Consider the following 21280-nt stretch of genomic DNA (forward strand, 5'->3'; position numbering starts at 1 on the left):
TTTGAAACCTTTATAAGAAGCCAAGCTTCTCCCTAGCAGCCAGAACATAATATTGATCTTACGTTACAATTCAGTCTTATTTATTCTATAGGATATAAAGAGAATTTTATTTAATATGGTGACAGGTCTGGGTAGGGTGATACCCTCCCACCAGTCCCTGCTAGATCTTTTTCCTTTCAGTCAGAGAGAAAGAAACATAATGGCAGGTGCCAGGCTATACACCTGAGATCTGTGTTAGCTAGACAAGGTGGTCTGGACATAATTAAAGGGGAAGTCACAGATCCTATTATATTTCATAAGCATGATTGGGTTTATGCACCATTGTGTGAGATGTGCCTCCCTCAAATCTTTTTTTATAATATCAGCACATGTCCCATCTGAAGTGAAAAAATTAAAACTTTTTTTTAAAAAAGGGAAAGATAGAGTACACAAGCCTTCTTGATTTTATTGCCTTTTGAAGTTCTGTCTTCACAGGAGGTGATGCTATAACCAAGTTTATGATGACAAAATGTACTACATACCTATTAGATGTCCTGCAGAGCTCATCCAATTAGAAAATGTTCTTTATCCAAATGAGAGTGCTAGAAGAACAAAACATTCTGATGTGAAATGTTTTCCCTTTTTTTTTTTTTTTTTGGCGCGGTGCTGGGGATGGAACCCAGGGCCTTGTGCTTGCAAGGCAAGCACTCTACCGACTGAGCTATCTGCACAGCCTGAAATGTTTTCCTTTAAAAGAGATTCATACCTAGCCCAAGAGAAGAATGACCAGCTTAGTCATCAGAGGGGTTTATACAGTTCAGATGTTTGCTTAAATTAAAATCCACTTACAAAAATTATCAGAATAGGGCTGGGGTTGTGGTTCAGTAGTTGAGTGCTTGCCTAGCATGTATGAGGCACTGGGTTTGATTCTTAGCACTTTATTAAATAAATAAATTTATTAAATAAATTTAATAATTTATTAAATGTCCATTGACAACTAAAAACTATTTTTAAGAAATCAGCAGAATAAAAACTGCCAATGTCAAACCAAGGTTTTACTTAGGGTTAGGATTATAATGTTTATTTTTGGGTGTATGTGCTTTTTTATACATTTTAAAATGAACATAAGGAGTAAGTTTAAAAGAAATACCACTGAACATCTGTTTTGTAGGAAACAAACATTGCCACAGAATTGAAATGCTTCCATCAATTCCTCCTAGAAATTCCTGAAGTTATTATTTAATGTAAATACTAGATTTATGAAAGTAAGTTCAGAGATAAAGAAATTAACATAAAATTAATTTCACCACTAAAAGTAAAGACTATATGGCAGCTGTTTAAAAAAAATACATTGTCAGCAAACTAGTGAGTCCCTATTATGTGCTGGACACTGGGTTGGGCTCAGCAGTGAGCAAGACAGAAATTGGTCTCTGAATGCTAAATTAATTTGGTGAGCCAGGTGCAGTGATGCACTCCCATAATGCCAGTGGTTCAGGAGGCTGAGACAGAAGTATCACAAGTTCAGGGCCAGCCTCAGCAATTTAGTGAGGCACTAAGCAACTTAATGAGACCCTATTTCAAGATAAAAAGGGCTTAGGGATGGGCTTGTGGCTCAGTGGTAGAGCACTTGGCTTGCACATATGAGGCACTGGGTTCGATCCTCAGCACCACATAAAAATAAGTAAATAAAGGCATTGCATCCATCTACAACTAAAAATATTTTTTAAATAAAGGTATAAGAAGAAAAAATGACTTGCATTTTAAAAAAATAAAAAGGACTAGAGATGTAGCTTAGTGATAAATTACCCCTGGATTAAATCCCCAATACCTCATCTCCCCCAAAAAAGAAATTATCGGGTGAATATAGTTACACAAAAATAAAAGTTGAAGTGCTATAGTAAAACTATAGAAGAGAGGATTATAAATTTGAGGCATTAATCTTATTCCTCTAATAGAATTCAGTATCACATCTAATTTCTAAGGTACCAAAAATGTGAAGCCTGAAACTAGAAATCACTTTTTTGTGGGCATTTTTCCATATCATAGCCACCACAGGAACATCAGCAATGTTCACACAGAAACTAAGAAAGAGATAACAAAAATCTACTTAATATATGTATTACAATGCACAGCAGGTCACACACACACACACCCGTGATGGGATCTATGTTGTCCAAGCTGTCCTCAAACATCTGGGCTCAAGTAATCTACCTGCTTCATACTCCCAAGTAGCTGAGACTATTGGTACATGCCACCACACTCAGCTCAAAGGATTTTTAAAAAATTGTTTTAATCACCTTAGGTAGTTTTCAACTAGAAATGTTGGATAGAACCATCTAAAAATTCAGCCCAGTAGTAATGGTGTATACCTGTAATCCCAGCTTCAGGACGCTAAGGTAGGAGGAGCATAAATTCAAGGCCAGCCCGAGCGATTTAGTGAGACCCTATCTCAAAATACAAAGAGCTGGGGATGTAGCTTAATGGTAGAGCTCTTACCTAGCATGCACAAAGCCCTGAGTTCAATCCCCGATATTGGAAAAAAAAATGTTTTGGGTAAAAATTTTAAGATTCAGATGCCTAAGCCACTACCCCAGATCTTCCATGGATTGAGGGAATCCACAATTTAGACATTTTGACAGAGGTTCTCCAAGCAAGAAAGTGCCAGTTTTATATTGTCGGCTATAAATAATTTAAACTTCTCTCCCTTTAATTCCATCCCACAGTCAGGGTTTATATTAGATTTCAAGGGTTTTCACCAGGAAACTGCTGTCACCTCAGCACCCTTAATTTTCCCCATTCCTTAATTGAAAAATTCATGTTACTTTACAATGCCGACCTTCCTGAACTAGAGTGTCCTAAATTAAATACGAACTACACCATGTTACTTAGTTCTGTATTCAAAAAGTCTCATAATCTTAGCCATCCATATATGGGATTTACTAACAATCTCATGTTTTTCCAATTTGTGACTTTCTGGTGGATTCTTTTATAACTAAATAAATGTGCTAACCATTAAAACACTCCTGAAAAGGGTTTAAAGTGAACTTTCTCCCCACCCTGGAGCTCTCTGTGTTTAAATCTATATGTCAATATAGTCAAAATATATTCCAAAGAGTGTGCAGAGCTTAATGGTGCTTATTTCCATTCCTCCAAGGACCATCCCATGACAGCTTTCAGAGAGATTAATCCTTTGTCCAATAAAGAAACAGAAATGGGCAACATGCAAATTAGTCATTTCCAATTAATACAGTTTTGGGGAAATATACTCTTATTTCTAGGCTATGTAAAAATATCCATTAAAAGAAAACTCAAGTGAGAAAGTTCTTATCTAAAAGATGACTCATTTTTAGATTTATCTAAATGAAAATGGTAAATCTGGTTTTTTTTGGAGGGTATCTGTTGGTTCTGTATCCAACTCCAGTTATACTATAACTTGCATTATATTTACCAAATAGAAATAAATTATGAAAAGCCTTGTTGCTACTTTGCATACCTTGTATTGCAGAAATACAGTAAGTTTACTCCATAGAAAATTTTTGAGAAACATAAATAAATGAACATTCCCTTAGAATACATCTGACAAAACAACTTAGTCTGTTAGTGCTAATATAGCAAAATAAGTGTCATTCACTGCATCATAATGTGGCCAACATCAGATTACATATGCAACAGTAGTGCCATAAGATTATCTCTGCTGACAAGGTAGCCATCTTCATTTGTGTTAAGTATAGTCTGTGATGTTTGTACAATGATGAAATATTCTAATATCCAAAATATTTTGAGAATCGACATGATGCTCAGAAAGTTTCAGATATTGGACAATTTCAGATTTTCAGATTAGGAATGCTCAACTGGTAAAAATATATACAAATACTCCAAAATCCAAAAATTCTGAAACACTTCTAGTACTCAGCTTTTCAGATAATGGATGATCAACTGATAAATGCCCACTGGAAAACAAGAAAGATTTCAAATTATAGCCTATTGTCTTAGGAAACAAGAATAGCACCTTAAACCCAAAGAAAAGGGACTTTTAACAATAAAATAGAAACCCAAAAGGGAAAATCACACCCAAAACTGGTTCTTTGAAAAGATCAACAAAACAGAAACCTAGACTGATGAAGAATAAGAAGACTCAAATTACTCAAATCAGGAATGAAAGAGAGAACTATCATTACTGACCTTAGAGAAGCAAATAGGATCCTATGGGAATGTTGTGAACTATAAGCCAACAAATTAGATTACTTATATAAAACATATGAATTCCTAAGAAGAAAAAATTACTGAAACTGACTGATTAGAAAGTTCAAATAGACTTACAAGTGACTGAATTCATTAATCTGAAAATCTTGCCAAAAGCAAAAGCTGAGCCCAGATAGCTCACTGGAGAATTCCACCAAACATTATAATAACAGTCTTTCATGAACTTTTCCAGGAAAAAGAAGGTGGGAACAAGTCACAACTCATTCTATGAAGCCACTATTATGAAATCACAAGGTAGAAGGGACATCTGAAGAATATAGATGTGAGCATCCTCAACAAAATGCTTGCAAAACAAATCCAGCAACATTAAAAGGGATTATAATGCATCAAGACTAAATGGAATTTATCCCAAAATTGGAATAACATCCAAAAATCAATTGGTATAATATGCAAATAAGTACAAAAAATAAGCCTGGCATGGTGGCACATCCTTGTAATCCCAGCTATTCAGGAAGATTGAGGAAGGAGGATTCCAAATTTAAAGCTAGCCCGTGCAACTTAGCAAGACCCTATTTCAAAAAGGGCTGGGGATGTAGCTCAGTGCTTTTTTAGCATATGCAAAGTCCTGGGTTCAATCCCCAGTACTACAAAATAAAATAAATAAAAATTAAAAGGGACGATAAGGATATAATAGCTCAGTAGTAGGGTGCTCACTTAGCATTCATGGAGCCCTGGTTCAGTCCCAAATACTAAAAGTACAAAAAGCATGATCACAGGTGCCAAGTGCATGCTTGTAATCCCAGCAACTCAGGAGGCTGAGACAGGAGGATCGAGGATCAAGAATTACTCAGCCTGAGCAACTTACTGAGACCCTAAGCAACTCAGCAAGAACCTGTCTCTAATAAAATATATAAAAGGGCCTGGGGGTATAGCACAGTTGGTAGAGTGCTTGTCTCACAAGCACAAGGCCCGAGGGGGGGGGGGGGGAAAGTACATATATATATATAAAAGGGCTGCAGATGTGGTGCGGTGGTTAAACATCCCTGGGTTCAATCCCTCGTACCAAAAGAAAAAAAAGTGACAATCTCAATGGACTGAAAAAGTATTTAACAACAACAAAAACTTATGGTAAACCTCAACAAATAATTCAGGGACAGGAACGTAACACTATAAAGCAAATCTATGAAAATCTTATACAGCAAATATTACAATTGATGGTGAAAGACAAAATGCTTTCCCTCCTAAACTTGGAAACAAGACAAGGATTCCAATTTGCCACCTCCAAAAGGTGATACTGGAAATTCTAGCCACAGAAATTGTGCAAGAAAGAGTAATAAAAGATATTTAAATTATAAAGAAAAAAATAGTTTATTCACAGAAATGATATTATATGTGGAAAATCCTAAGGATATAAATAAAAATTTCAACTGAGTTCAGCACAATGACAAGACACAAGATGAAGACAGAAAAATCAGTACTTCTATATACTTGCAATGCATGCATAATCCAAAAATGAAATTAAGAAAATTTTATTCCTGATAGTACCCACAAAGAATAAAATACTTAAGCATATAATAAAAGAAGTGATAGATTTGTACACTGAAAACTACAAAACATTGCTGAAAGAAACTAAAGACTTAAGCCAGGTGTGGTGGCACGTGCCTGTAATCCCAGCTATTCAGGAGGCTGGGGCAGGAAGAATACAAGTTCAAGACCAGCCTCAGCAACTTGGAAAGACCCTGTCTCTTATATACTTAAGAGGAACCAGGAAATTCCACCAGAAAACTTTTAGAACTCATAAGTGAATTCAGTAAAGTAGCTGGATATAAGATCAACGCACATAAATCTAATGCATTTTTATACATAAGTGATGAATCTTTGGAAAGAATAATTAGGAAAACTACCCCATTCACAATAGCCTCGAAAAAAATAAAATACTTGGGAATCAATCTCACAAAAGAGGTGAAAGACCTCTACAATGAGAACTACAGAACACTAAAGAAAGAAATTAAAGAAAACCTTAGAAGATGGAAAGATCTCCCATGTTCTTGGATAGGGAGAATTAATATTGTCAAAATGGCCATACTACCAAAAGTGCTATACAGATTCAATGCAATTCCAATTAAAATCCCAATGACATACCTTACAGAAATAGAGCAAGCAATTATGAAATTCATCTGGAAGAATAAGAAACCCAGAATAGCTAAAGCAATCCTTCAGAAAGAGCGAAGCAAGGAGTATCGCAATACCAGATCTTCAACTCTACTACAAAACAACAGTAACAAAAACGGCATGGTATTGGTACCAAAATAGAAAGGTAGATCAATGGTACAGAATAGAGGACACGGACACAAACCCAAATAAATACAATTTTCTCATACTAGACAAAGGCGCCAAAAATATGCAATGGAGAAAAGATAGCCTCTTCAACAAATGGTGCTGGGAAAACTGGAAATCCATATGCAACAGAATGAAACTAAACCCATATCTCTCACCATGCAAGAAACTAAACTCAAAATGGATTAAGGACCTCAGAATCAGACCAGAGACCCTGCAGATTATAGAAGAAAAAGTAGGTCCAGATCTTCAACATGTCAGCTTAGGACCAGACTTCCTCAACAGTACTCCCATAGCACAAGAAATAAAAGCAAGAATCAATAACTGGGATAGATTCAAACTAAAAAGCTTTCTCTCAGCAAAGGAAACTATCAGTAATGTGAAGAAAGAGCCTACAGAGTGGGAGAAAATCTTTGCCAATCATACTCCAGATAGAGCATTAATCTCCAGAATCTATAAAGAACTCAAAAACCTCTACACCAAGAATGCAAATAATCCAATCGACAAATGGGCTAAGGAAATGAACAGACACTTCACAGAAGATCTACAAGCAATTAACAAACATATGGAAAAATGTTCAACATCTCTAGTAATAAGAGAAATGCAAATCAAAACCACCCTAAGATTCCATCTCACCCCAATTAGAATGGCGATTATCAAGAATACAAGCAAGAACAGGTGTTGGCAAGGATGTGTGGAGAAAGGTACACTCATACATTGCTGGTGGGGCTGCAAATTAGTGCAGCCACTCTAGAAAGCAGTGTGGAGATTCCTTAGAAAACTTGGAATGGAACCACCATTTGACCCAGCTATCCCACTCCTCAGCCTATACACAAAGGACTTAAAATCAGCATACTACAGAGATACAGCCACATCAATGTTCATAGCTGCTCAATTCACAATAGCCAGATTGTGGAACCAACCTAGATGTCCTTCAATTGATGAACGGATAAAGAAACTGTGTGTGTGTGTGTGTGTGTATATATATATATATACACACACACACACACACACACACACACACACACACACACAATGGAATATTACTCAGCCATAAAGAATGATAAAATTATGGCATTTGCAGGCAAATGGATGAAATTGGAGAATATCATGCTAAGTGAGATAAGCCAATCTCAAAAAACCAAAGGACGAATGATATTGCTAATAAGTGGATGATGACACCTAATGGGGGGGTTGGAGGGGTTTAGTGTTAGGGTTAGAGTTAGGGTTAGGGAGGGGGGCAAGAATGGAGGAAGGAAGGACTGTATAGAGGGAAAAGAGGGGTGGGAGGGGTAGGGGGAAGGGAAAAATAACAGAATGACTCAAACAACATTACCCTATGTAAATTTATGATTACACAAATGGTATGCCTTAACGCCATGTACAAACAGAGAAACAACATGTATCCTATTTGTTTAAAAAAAAAAAAAAAAGAAAGAAAGACCCTGTCTCAAAATAAAAAACAGGGGGATTCAAGATGGCGGACTAGAGGGGGTCGTGTTGCTCCAGGACTCAGGAATCAAGAAGAGGAGATATAGAGAGCCTTGGGACCAACTCAAAGCAGCCGGGCGAGAGTCTCCCACTGGGCAGGCGTCCCGGAAGGGGCAACAGTCCTGGACGGGGCAGTAGCCCCAAAAGCAGGGATCTTTGCAAAGTAGAACGGCCGGCGAGGCGCCCCTCCCCCCGCCGGAGCAGTGATCGCAGACAGCTGGGAGCATTGAAGAGGGGGCTGCCCAGAGGAGAAGGAGAAATACGGGCTCGGCACGTCGCTTGGAATTGGATCAGCTGCGCCAGGGCTCCGGGCGGCTATCCGGAGGAGCAGCGTGGACTCAGGACTCAAGAAAAGGAGATATTGAGAGACTTGGGACCAACTCAAAGCAGCCGGGTGAGTGTTTCCCACTGGGCGGGCATCCTGGACGGGGCGGTAGCTCCCGGACAGGGCGGTAGCCCCGAAAGCAGGGATCTTTGCAAAGTAGAACTGCCGGCGAGGCGCCCCTCCCCCCGCCGGAGCAGTGATCGCAGACAGCTGGGAGCATTGGAGAGGTGGCTGTTCACCACAGCGCTTGGACTCGGCGCAACCCACCCGCGCTCTGGGAGGCTGCCCAAAGGAGAAGGTGCTTGGTGAGCTGTTTGGACTGAACGTGACCACCCCTGAACACAGGGGGCTGCCCAGAGGAGAAGGAGAAATACGGGCTCGGCACGTCGCTTGGAATTGGAACAGCTGCGCCAGGGCTCTGGGCGGCTATCTGGTGGAACAGCGTGGTGAGTGGTTTGGTCCCAGAGCATCCGCTCCTGAACATAGGGGGGTTGTCTGGAGAAGGAGGAGGAGCGCGGCGGGGTGCTTGGGCTCGAAGTGACTGCACCAGGGCTACGGGAGGCAGTCGGGACAAGAAGGTGCACAGTGAGTTCTTGGGACTCGTGACGCACCAGATCTCTGGGTGACTGCCTGGTGGAGAAAGTGGTGCGTGGTGGGTCACTTGGTCTTAGAGCGACCGCACGGAACAACAGGTGGCTGCCGGAGGAAAAGGCGTGTGGCGGGTCACTGGGACTCGGAGCGATTGTAAGGGGCTCCAGGTGGCTGCTCAGAGGAGGGGCCGCATAGCCAGGCGAAAAGTGCAGAGCAGGGTCCTAGACGGCTTCTTGGTGGAAGGGCCCCACAGACAAACTGAGGGGCGGAGCGAAGGCTCCAGGACTGCAGGCAGCTTCTCTGAGGAGAGGCAGCCGAAGGAGATTCGTTTGTGAAGGGTGAGGCTTCCAGGCCCAGGAGGTAGGTCCGGGTCCCTGGGATCATTGCAGAAGAAGGCTGCCCAGCCCAGGCGGTAGTTGTGAATTGAACGGAACCTCTGGGAGGAAAACCGACCAGCGAGACCTCCCCACCGGGTGACTCCTCCCTGTTGGGTGAGGTTCTCCCAAAAGGACCGTAAAATCAGAGACACAGGCCCAAACTGGTCTTGCATCAGCCCACAACCTACTTCCCTTCTGGATGACCATTCATCAGCAAGTGAAGGTACCTCTGCCCACTAGCAGGGAATATACCCCACCAGAAGGCCACCACCCCTAGGGAGTCAGCTCCCTTGTGGAGCACTGCATTATCAACTTCCTCCAAGATTTCAGGCTACTGAAGACTAAGAGGGGATATAATAGAAATCTTCAGGGATATTATAAGACAATAGAGGAAATCTGCAATATCACAGCGGTCAACTGATACCTGAACAATATGAGAAAACAAGGAAAGAAAATGCTGCAAACAAATCTAGATGTTACATCAATGAAACTCAACGACAGCATGGCAGAAGAAATGACAGAAAGGGAGTTCAGAATGTACATAATTAAAATGCTCAGGGAAGCAAATGACGAGATGCAAGAGCAAATGCAGGCACTGAATGATCGCACCAATCGACAGTTAAAAGAGCAAATACAGGAAGCAAAAGATCACTTCAATAAAGAGTTAGAGATATTGAAAAAAAACCAAACAGAAATCCTTGAAATGAAGGAAACAATAAACCAAATTAAGAACTCCATAGAAAGCATAACCAATAGAATAGAACACCTGGAAGACAGAACATCAGACATTGAAGATAAAATATTTAACCTTGAAAACAAAGTTGAACAAACAGAGAAGATGGTAAGAAATCATGAACAGAATCTCCAAGAACTATGGGATATCATGAAGAGGCCAAATTTGAGAATTATTGGAATTGAGGAAGGCTTAGAGAAACAGACCAAAGGAATGAACAATCTATTCAATGAAATACTATCAGAAAATTTCCCAAATCTGAAGAATGAAATGGAAGATCAAGTACAAGAGGTTTATAGGACTCCAAATATACAAAATTACAACAGACCCACACCAAGGCACATTATAATGAAAATGCCCAACATACAAAATAAAGACAGAATTTTAAAGGCCGCAAGAGAGAGGAATCAAATTACATTCAGGGGGAAACCAATACGGATATCAGCAGATTTTTCAATCCAGACCCTAAAAGCTAGAAGGGCCTGGAACAACATTTTTCAAGCCCTGAAAGAAATTGGATGCCAACCAAGAATCTTATACCCAGCAAAACTTACCTTCAAATTTGATGATGAAATAAAATCCTTCCATGATAAACAAAAGCTAAAAGAATTTACAAAAAGAAAGCCAGCATTACAGAACATTCTCAGCAAAATATTCCATGAGGAAGAGATGAAAAACAAAGAAACAAATCAGCAATGGGAGGAACCATCCTAAAGGAATTGTCAAATAAAGGAAGAACCAAGTCGTCTCAAAATAAATAAATAAATAAATAAATAAATAAATAAATAAAATGAACCAAATGACCGGGAATACTAATCATATCTCAATAATAACCCTGAATATTAATGGCCTGAACTCATCAATCAAAAGACATAGACTGGCAGATTGGATCAAAAAGAAAGATCCAACAATATGTTGCCTGCAAGAGACTCACCTCGTAGAAAGAGATACACATAGACTAAAGGTGAAAGGATGGGGGAAAACATATCATGCACATGGACTCAGCAAAAAAGCTGGGGTATCCATCCTCATTTCAGATAAGGTGGACTTCAAGTCAAAACTAGTCAAAAGGGATAAAGAAGGACATTACATACTGCTTAAGGGAACCATAAATCAGCAAGACATAACAATCATAAACATCTATGCCCCAAACAGTGGCTCATCCATGTATGTCAAACAAATCCTTCTCAATTTCAGAAACCAAATAGACCATAACACAATAATACTAGGTGATTTTAACACGCCTCTCTCACCACTGGACAGATCTTCCAAACAAAAATTGAACAAAGAAACCATAGATCTCAATAACACAATCAATAATTTAGACTTAACGGACATTTATAGAATATACCATCCAACCAAGAGCGAATACACTTTCTTCTCAGCAGCACATGGATCCTTCTCTAAAATAGACCATATATTATGCCACAAAGCTAATGTAAGCAAATACAAGAAGATAGAGACACTACCTTGTATTCTATCAGATCATAATGGTTTGAAGTTAGAAATAAATGAAAGAGTAAAAAACAGAAGCTACTCCAACACCTGGAGATTAAACAATATGCTGTTACATGATGAATGGATAACAGAAGATATTAGGAAGGAAATTAAAAAATTCCTAGAGGTAAATGAGAACAAAGAAACATCATATCAAAATCTTTGGGACACTATGAAAGCAGTACTTAGAGGAAAATTTATTTCATGGAGCGCAGTCAATAAAAGAAGTAAAAATCAACAAATAAACAACCTAACACTTCAGCTCAAAGCCCTAGAAAAAGAAGAACAGACCAACACCAAAAGTAGTAGAAGACAGGAAATAGTTAAACTCAGAGCTGAAATCAACGAAATTGAAACAAAAGAAACTATACAAAAAATTGACAAAATAAATAGTTGGTTCTTTGAAAAAATAAACAAAATTGATAAACCCTTAGCCACTCTAACAAAGAGAAGACGAGAGAAAACACAAATCACCAAAATTCGGAATGAACAAGGAAATATCACAACAGACACGATTGAAATACAAAACATAATTAGAAGCTATTTTGAAAATCTATATTCTAACCAAATAGAAAATTTCGAAGACATCAACAGGTTTCTAGAGACATATGAATTGCCTAAATTGAACGAGGAGGACATACAAAATTTAAATAGATCAATTTCAAGTAATGAAGTAGAAGAGGTCATCAAAAGCCTACCAACAAAGAAAAGTCCAGGACCAGATGGGTTCTCAGCCGACTTCTACAAAATCTTTAAAGAAGAGCTCATTCCAATACTTCTCAAAGTATTCCATGAAATAGAAGAGGAGGGTACCCTCCCAAACTCATTCTATGAAACCAATATTACCCTGATACCCAAGCCAGACAGAGATAAATCGAGGAAAGAAAATTTCAGACTGATATCATTAATGAACATTGACGCAAAAATTCTCAATAAAATTTTAGCAAATCGCATACAAAAATATATTAAAAAGATAGTGCACCACGATCAAGTGGGTTTTATCCCAGGGATGCAAGGTTGGTTCAACATCCGGAAATCAATGAATGTAATTCACCATATCAATAGACTTAAAGTCAAGAACCACATGATTATTTCAATAGATGCAGAAAAAGCATTTGATAAAATACAACACCCCTTCATGCTCAAAACACTAGAAAAAATAGGGATAGTGGGAACATTTCTTAACATTGTAAAGGCCATCTATGCTAAGCCCATGGCTAATATCATTCTAAACGGTGAAAAACTGAAAGCATTCCCCCTAAAAACTGGAACAAGACAGGGATGCCCTCTTTCACCACTCCTATTCAATATCGTTCTTGAGACTCTAGCCAGAGCAATTAGACAGACCAAGGAAATTAAAGGAATACGAATAGGAAAAGAAGAACTCAAACTATCCCTATTTGCGGATGATATGATTATATACTTAGAGGAACCAGGAAATTCCACCAGAAAACTGTTAGAACTCATAAGTGAATTCAGTAAAGTGGCAGGTTACAAGATCAATGCTCATAAATCCAATGCATTTTTATACATAAGTGAGGAATCCTCAGAAAGAGAAATTATGCAAACTACCCCATTCACCATAGCATCGAAAAAAATAAAATACTTGGGAATCAATCTCACAAAAGAGGTAAAAGACCTCTACAATGAGAACTACAGAAAACTAAAGAAAGAAATCGAAGAAAACCTTAGAAGATGGAAAGATCTCCCATGTTCTTGGATAGGCCGAATTAATATTGTCAAAATGGCCATACTACCAAAAGTGCTATACAGATTCAATGCAATCCCAATTAAAATCCCAATGACGTACCTTACAGAAATAGAGCAAGCAATCATGAAATTCATCTGGAAGAATAAGAAACCCAGAATAGCTAAAGCAATCCTTCGCAGGAAAAATGAAGCAGGGGGTATCGCAATACCCGAACTTCAACTTTATTACAAAGCAATAGTAACAAAGACGGCATGGTACTGGTACCAAAATAGACAGGTAGATCAATGGTACAGAATAGAGGACACGGACACAAACCCAAATAAATACAACTTTCTAATACTAGACAAAGGCGCCAAAAATATGCAATGGAGAAAAGATAGCCTCTTCAACAAATGGTGCTGGGAGAATTGGAAATCCATATGCAACAGAATGAAACTAAACCCATATCTCTCACCCTGCACAAAACTCAACTCAAAATGGATTAAGGACCTTGGAATCAGACCAGAGACTCTGCAGATTATAGAAGAAAAAGTAGGTCCCGATCTTCAACATGTCGGCCTAGGACCAGACTTCCTCAACAGGACTCCCATAGCACAAGAAATAAAAGCAAGAATCAACAACTGGGATAGATTCAAACTAAAAAGCTTTCTCTCAGCAAAGGAAACTATCAGTAATGTGAAGAAAGAGCCTACAGAGTGGGAGAATATCTTTGCCAATCATACTTCAGATAGAGCACTAATCTCCAGAATCTATAAAGAACTCAAAAAACTCTACACCAAGAATACAAATAATCCAATCGACAAATGGGCTAAGGAAATGAACAGACACTTCACAGAAGAAGATGTACAAGCAATCAATAAACATATGAAAATATGTTCAACATCTCTAGTAATAAGAGAAATGCAAATCAAAACCACCCTAAGATTCCATCTCACCCCAATTAGAATGGCGATTATCAAAAATACAAGCAACAGGTGTTGGCGAGGATGTGGGGAGAAAGGTACACTCATACATTGCTGGTGGGGCTGCAAATTAGTGCAGCCACTCTGGAAAGCAGTGTGGAGATTCCTTAGAAAACTTGGAATGGACCCTCCATTTGACCCAGCTATCCCACTCCTTGGCCTATACCCAAAGGATCTAAAATCAGCATACTACAGAGATACAGCCACATCAATGTTCATAGCTGCTCAATTCACAATAGCCAGACTATGGAACCAACCTAGATGCCCTTCAATTGCTGAGTGGATAAAGAAACTGTGGTATATATACACAATGGAATATTACTCAGCCATAAAGAATGACAAAATTATGGCATTTGCAGGCAAATGGATGAAATTGGAGAATATCATGCTAAGTGAGATAAGCCAATCTCAAAAAGACAAGGGACGAATGATATCGCTAATAAGTGGAGGATGACACATATTGGGGGGGAGGGAAGGGTTAGGGTTAGGGTTAGAGTTAGGGTTAGGGAGGGGGGCAAGTATGGAGGAAGAAAGTACTGTATAGAGGGTAAAGAGGGATGGGAGGGGTGGGGGGAAGGGGAAAAAATAACAGAATGAATCAAACAACATCATTGTATGTGGATTTATGATTACACAAATGGTATGCCTTTGCGCCATGTACAAACAGAGAGGCAACATGTATCCCATTTGTTTACAATAAAATAAATAAAAAAAAAAAAAGAGGACTTAAAAGTTGTGAAAGTGGGCTGGAGTTTGTGGCTCAGTGGCAGAGTGCTCGCCTAGCACATGTGAGACCCTGGGTACCATCCTCAGCATCACATAAAAATAAAATAAAGGTATTGTGTCCAATTAAAAAAAAAAAAAAAGAAAAAAAAAACATAAGGCTCCTTCCAACTCTCTAACATTTTAAAGGTCTATAATCAGATAATATTACCTGTACAAAATTATGTATTTCTAGCATTCTACTTCATGTTCAAGAAAAGAGATAAAATATTTGTATTTGCAAAAGAAACACCAGAGTATACACAAGAAACTAATTGAAGCCAGTTGTGGTGGTTCATGCCTATAATCCCAGCAGCTACTCAGAAGACAGGAGGATCTCAAGTTCAAGACCAGCCTGGGCAATTTAGCAAGACCCTGTCTTGAAATATAAAAGGGCTTGGATGTAGCTCATCCATGCAGGACTTGCCTAGCATATGTGAGGACCTGGGTTCAACCCCAGTACTGAGGAAGGGGAAAAAAAGGTTGCCTATAGCAGATGTTGGGGGAAAGGTTGGAAGGAAATTGGATGCGAGTACAACTTTTCCATTTTAATTTTGAATTACTTTTTTTTTTTTTTTTTTTTTTTGGTACCAGGGATTGAATCGAGAGGTGCTTAAACTGGGCCACATCCTCTTTTTAATATTTTATTTAGAGACATAATCTCAGTTGCTTAGGACCTCGCTAAGTTGCTGAGGCTGCCCTTGAACTCACAATCCTCCTGCCTAAGCCCCGTGAGCCTCTGCGATGACAGATGTGCACCACTACACCCAGCTTACTTGTATTTTTGAACCTTGTGAATGTAGGTAGGACCTTCTGGGGAAAAAATTTTTAATTACATATTCTTTTACTTCATAGTAAATTTGTCCCTGGGGGGGGGGAAATAGAGCAATGCCTTTATGCTCGTACAGAACTTAGAAATAATCATCTATAACTTAAGCCTATAACCACTTTATGTTGCGCAAATGTCTTATTTCATTCTAAATTTTTACTTTATTCAAGTGCAAATTCGATCACTTTAAATTTTAAACTAGATTATAACTGATTAGCCTAGAAGTTAGCTGTATCACAAAGAACAGGTTGTTGCTTAATGAGATGCTAATGCCTTCTGGATACTCTGAATTATTTAGATATTGGAGTAGTATGAAGCAGAATGATATGGTATTGATAAAATTGTCTGTGAAAGATAGTTTTAAAAATGTGTCATGCCCCTAGTAGCAATGAGCACACCTACCCTCGGATCATGGTTTCTAATACCACTCTCTAATAAAAGAAACTGGGTTCCTTTAGGGGTAACAGCTCATTCTAGGACTGGTGCTGAAAATATATAAAATGAAGAACATCTTGAATTGTTGGAAAGTGAGGAAATGCTAAAAAGAAAAAAACCTTATGCTAATGTAGTCAAAGGGAACAAGGGCTGAGAATGCTCCCAAACCCCTAAGCTAGAATAATTTTGAAAAAAAAGAAATATTAGATTATAACTTAAAGGATAAAATAAGATCCATGAGAATTCATAATATTAATGTAATTGAATTAAGTCAGAAGAAAAGACAAGTCTCTTCTGAAGGGTAGATGTTCCACCCTCAAGGAAAGAATGCATTAACTCCCTATCCCTTAAGAGTGGGCTGCACAGAGGAACTTCCTTCCAGAGAGTTCAGAATAGAAAGGGAAAAAGAGTAACTTGACAACAGAGAAGGCTAAAAAACACCATCAGCCAGGTGACTGAGGTGAGGTCAGCATCAACACTGATGAACTGTGTTGACAGTAGATACCCTAGAAACAATATGAAAATATCATCACATATGAAGCACTTTGCCTCCTCTTCCCCAAAACCACAGTTTACCTATGAGAAAAACAAAGGTCAAATTCCAATAACCAAAATCTACCCATGAGAAAAACAAAAGACAAATTCCAATAGAGAGCATACTACAAAATACCTGACTGGTACTCAAAATGGTCAAAGTCATCCAAAACAAGCAAAGACTCAAACTGACACAATCCAGAGAAGTCCAAGAAGACATGGTAACAAAATATAGTGTGGGATTCTGAATGTTATGAAACAAAAAAATAAGGACATTAGGTTAAAAACTAAGGAAATTTGAAAAAAGTCTGGATTTTAAAGATAATATCAACATTGTTTTTTTAATTGTAACAAATGCACCATACCAAGACATGCTATTAATAACTGAATGTAAGATATAAGCTCTGTATTATCTTTTCAATATTTTTGTAAATCTAAAACTGTTCTAAAAAGTAAAGACTATAAAAAATGTATTCTAACTCATTCTCTTGACCTTCCCTATTTATAAAAATGAAGGTGAGGGGCTGGGGCTGTGGCTCAGTGGTAGAGCACTTGCCTAGCATGTGCGAGGCACTGGGTTTGATTTTTCAGCACCACATATAAATGAACGAATAAAAATAAAGATCTATCAGCATCTAAAAAGAATATTTTTTTAAAATGAAGATGAGTAAAATGTCCTGTCTTTGTATTCATAATCCAGTGCTTTTTTCCTTTTGTGCGTTTGGCTTTCAGTAATTCCTGGATTCAACTGTGTCTATTACACTAGGCACTGTTGTAGATGCAGAATTCATCACTAAATGAAACAAAGTGGATCTCATAGTAATGAAAGTTTATGTATTAAGGCATAGTTCAGTAATTTTCAGAGACATTACTGTTTATCTACTAGGTTTGTATCATAAATTCCTGCTGATTAATTACTAAACAATTCCTATTGAGAATTCCTTCTTCATCAGCAAGGAGCTTTTACAATATCACCTCCTTGAATAAAAGAAGTTGCACAGTCTCAGGCAAGAATGGAGCGGGGAGGGTACTAAAGTAAGCCTTAATCTGGGGCTTTGTAAAGGGCAATAAGCCACATTTTCTGAGATAAACAAATACTATAGTTTGCAAGGTAAGAGAATGCAAGCTCTAGGAACTTGTGTTAGTATCCCTTTTTTAAAGCAGAGGACTCAATTCCCCACTGCCCTACACACATACATGGGCCCTTCAAATATATAATAAAAGATTCTTTTACTTCAATATTTTATATAATCTATATACCTATCTATGTAACTTGATATAGTCTGTGCCTTTTTGCTGTATTAGATAACAAAATATATTGCTGTTATTGATGTTAATCAACAAATTGATTTTTTTTTTTTTTTTTTTTTTTTTTTTGGTACCAGGTATTGAACCTATGGGCACTTAACCACTGAGCCACATCCCCAATCCTTTAGTATTTTTTTTAGAGACAGGGTATCACTGAGTTGCTTTGGGCCTTGCTAAATTGTTGAGGCTTGGTTTGAACTCTTGATTCTCCCCTGCCTCAGCCTCCTGAGCTGCTGGGATTACAGGCATGTGCCACTGCACCCAGCTAACATTGCTTTTTAATGTGTTTATCTTCTTTAGTAATGAGGGCACTGCTGATAAGGGCATTAAAGTTGATAAAATGAGTCATGGGGCTGGGGATATGGCTCAGTTGGTAGAGTGCTTGCCTAGCATGCACAAGGCCCTGGGTTCAATTCCTGGCACCAAAAAAAAAAAAAAAAAAAAAAAGAGTCATGGGGAATGGGGAATTTATATAATGAGCAGGCACAGCAGTTGACATTTTTAGTGCCATAAGGACACTTAACAACATCCAGATGTGAAACCCTGGATCAGTACTTGAAATTCGGGCTGGGGTTGTGGCTCACTGGTAGAGCGTTTGCCTCGCATGTGTGAGGCACTGGGTTCTATTCTCAGCACAACATGTAAATTAGTAAAATAAAGGTCCATTGACAACTAAAAAAGTATTGAAGAAAAATCCTTGAAATTCAATGAATAATGCCAGTATTAAAGTCTATAGAAAGAAAGATAGCTTAAAGAGATGTTATATTCTATTAATAAAAGTCAAGTATGGCTCAAAGATTCTTATGATTTACTGAAACTTATATGGATTCAGATCAGGTAGTAGTATTAGGTTCTTTTTAGTCCTGTGTGTAGGCATTAAACTGGAAACGATATCCACTACAGTGATACTAAAAATAAACACTGAGTAAGGAAAGAAAGAAGGGAAATAGAGACTAGAAAATGAAAGCAAGAGATTTAAAGGAAAAAGATTCTTGTATTTGATTTGTCCAGCTGGACATCTACCACCAACATACTGTGCACTCTGCCACTTTTTCTCTAGTTTTTTTTTTTTTTAATTAGTAAACTGTTAATTAACCAAAAAAGTTCTTTATATTGCATCACACCAATGAAAGTGACTTGTCAACATACTTTCAGAGATGCCTCTTACACATGATACCACCATAAATCTAGAAAATAGCAGACTCTGGGGGAACAATTAGAAAAGGGTATCTATTTCTGGGCTGACCTAGCAGGGGCTGGATAGGGTCCCCACTCACCCTCTGAATTGGACACAACAAAATTATATGCTGTAGTCTTACTACCAACTGAGGAAAATGGTTTGCCCTCTGGCACAGAGCATATAACTTACTTTTAATAAGAAGCTGATGGCATTAACCACACCAACCAATCCAGTTCCTGTAATGGAGATCTTCCTGGGATAAATGGCCTCCTCTGCAGTGAAATTCTTACAAGTTCCCTCTTGATGGTCACCATTTGGAAACCTAACAGTGAACAAAAACTGCACAGTCATTTCCAAATTTGGAATTGGTCTGTACTGAGAGGGAGTGCATAGGGAACTCCTGGGCTCCACGCTATGGAAGGACGTTCTCAGACATTAGCAAAGAAACTAGTTCTGGTAAGCAGCTTAGGATCCACAAGGCTAAACCAAGAGGAGGAGGACGGTGAGTGCAGTTGAGTGAGAGAAGGAAAAGGACTGCTCCATCACACATGAGCATATGGGACGCCCTACCCCACCGTCGCCACCGTTTTCCCTCGTCCATTCCTTCCTTCCTCCCTCTCTCCTGCCACCCCCATCTCTCAGCCCTGGGACCAAGGCTCCAGCCTGTACAACCAGGTACGTGGTACTTCCCTCCACATTCCCAGAGGTGAATGGTCAGCTGCCCCAGACAGATGCATATATTGCCAGGTGGAAACTTCAGACCAAAAGAGAAAAAAGCTCCTAGTCTCTGGCTGGTCTGCAGGACTCTCGCAGCCAAGCTCAAAGCAGTTTGGTCAATTAGTGGAGAGAATGCGAGGAAACAGCTGGCAAGTTCACAGAGAGGCAAGGAACCTAAACCAGTCGACCTTTTGAGGCCCGTCATCACTGTCACTGCAGCTGAGCAGGACTGCCTCAAGCTCTAGCAGACCTCACAGGACCACGTGGGTTATCCAGCACACCTGGCACACAGGCGCCAGCCGGAGAGGCGGCTCTGAAGCCCCACACCTGCGTCTGGGCTTCAGCTGCCTAGCCCTTGCAAAGGGCGTGCAGAGGCTTCGGGAAGGTTTTGAAGGCTCCAGGTCCAAGGGCTAAAGGTGCGGCAAGCACAATGAACAGGAGGGCGTCAGCTACAAAAGCCTCCCTGCCCAGAACTCGTTCCCTGGAGCTCCCCAATTTAACTTTTAAGCAAATTTTGTCCAGATGTATCCAGTACAGTTTTTAACTTTCCTTTGGGAATTTTTCACCAGCAGTATAAAAGGAACCTCGGGGGCATTTTTCACCACTTCAGGCTTAAAGAAGATATGAAATCCTTATCAGAGAAATGCTGATAACCGCTTCTACATGTGGAAGGAAAAATGTAATTCATTATTTTGTGAAGTAGTTAAATGGAGAATCCAAAATGTCACCCTAGTCCCTTAATCTGTAATAAACCAAGGTTTCTACTTTTTTAAAAAAATTTTTATTTGTTCTAATTATTAGGTTTCTACCCGTCTTACCTAATTAACTTTTTAAATTTGTGGATCACAATACATAATACACATCTAAAAACTTCTTGTTAAAATTTAAAGCAGTGTTTCTCAGGCTTTTTTCATTATTAGTTCTTTAAAAACTTTTTTAGATATTTTCCCTCATTCTTCTGTCTCATGATGAAATTAAATATTGAGGAATAAGATTCTGTCAGAGACTTCTTTAACAAGACTCCTAAAGCACAAGAATTAAAATCAATAATCAATAAATGGGATGAAATCAAACTAAAATTTTCTTCATAGCAAAGGAAACAACGTGAATAGAGAGGCTACAGAATGGGAGAAAATCTTTACCACATTTCCTCAGATAGAGCATTATTCTTCAGGATGTATTTTAAGAACTCAAAAAAACTTGACCAATGTGTGGAGAGAATTCAAGATGGTGGAATAGAGGAAGTCCCATTCCTGGCTGCTTCATGGTGTGAAACCAAGAAAGCAGACAGGCAACTTCTCAACAAGCG

The 21280-nt window shown here is 38.7% G+C and overlaps 1 long non-coding RNA gene across 1 annotated transcript; it reads right to left on the reverse strand.

Annotated features, from left to right (window-relative positions):
* Positions 1–104: 104 nt before the first annotated feature.
* LOC306638668 lies at positions 105–20344 on the reverse strand. The gene is made up of 2 exons (XR_013757527.1): positions 19444–20344; positions 105–581 (listed from the first exon to the last, which is right to left on the reverse strand). It is a non-coding gene; the product is annotated as an uncharacterized lncRNA (long non-coding RNA).
* Positions 20345–21280: the final 936 nt, after the last annotated feature.

This window comes from Sciurus vulgaris, assembly GCF_902686455.1.
Source record: "Sciurus vulgaris genome assembly, chromosome: 11".
Lineage (NCBI taxonomy): Eukaryota > Metazoa > Chordata > Mammalia > Rodentia > Sciuridae > Sciurus > Sciurus vulgaris.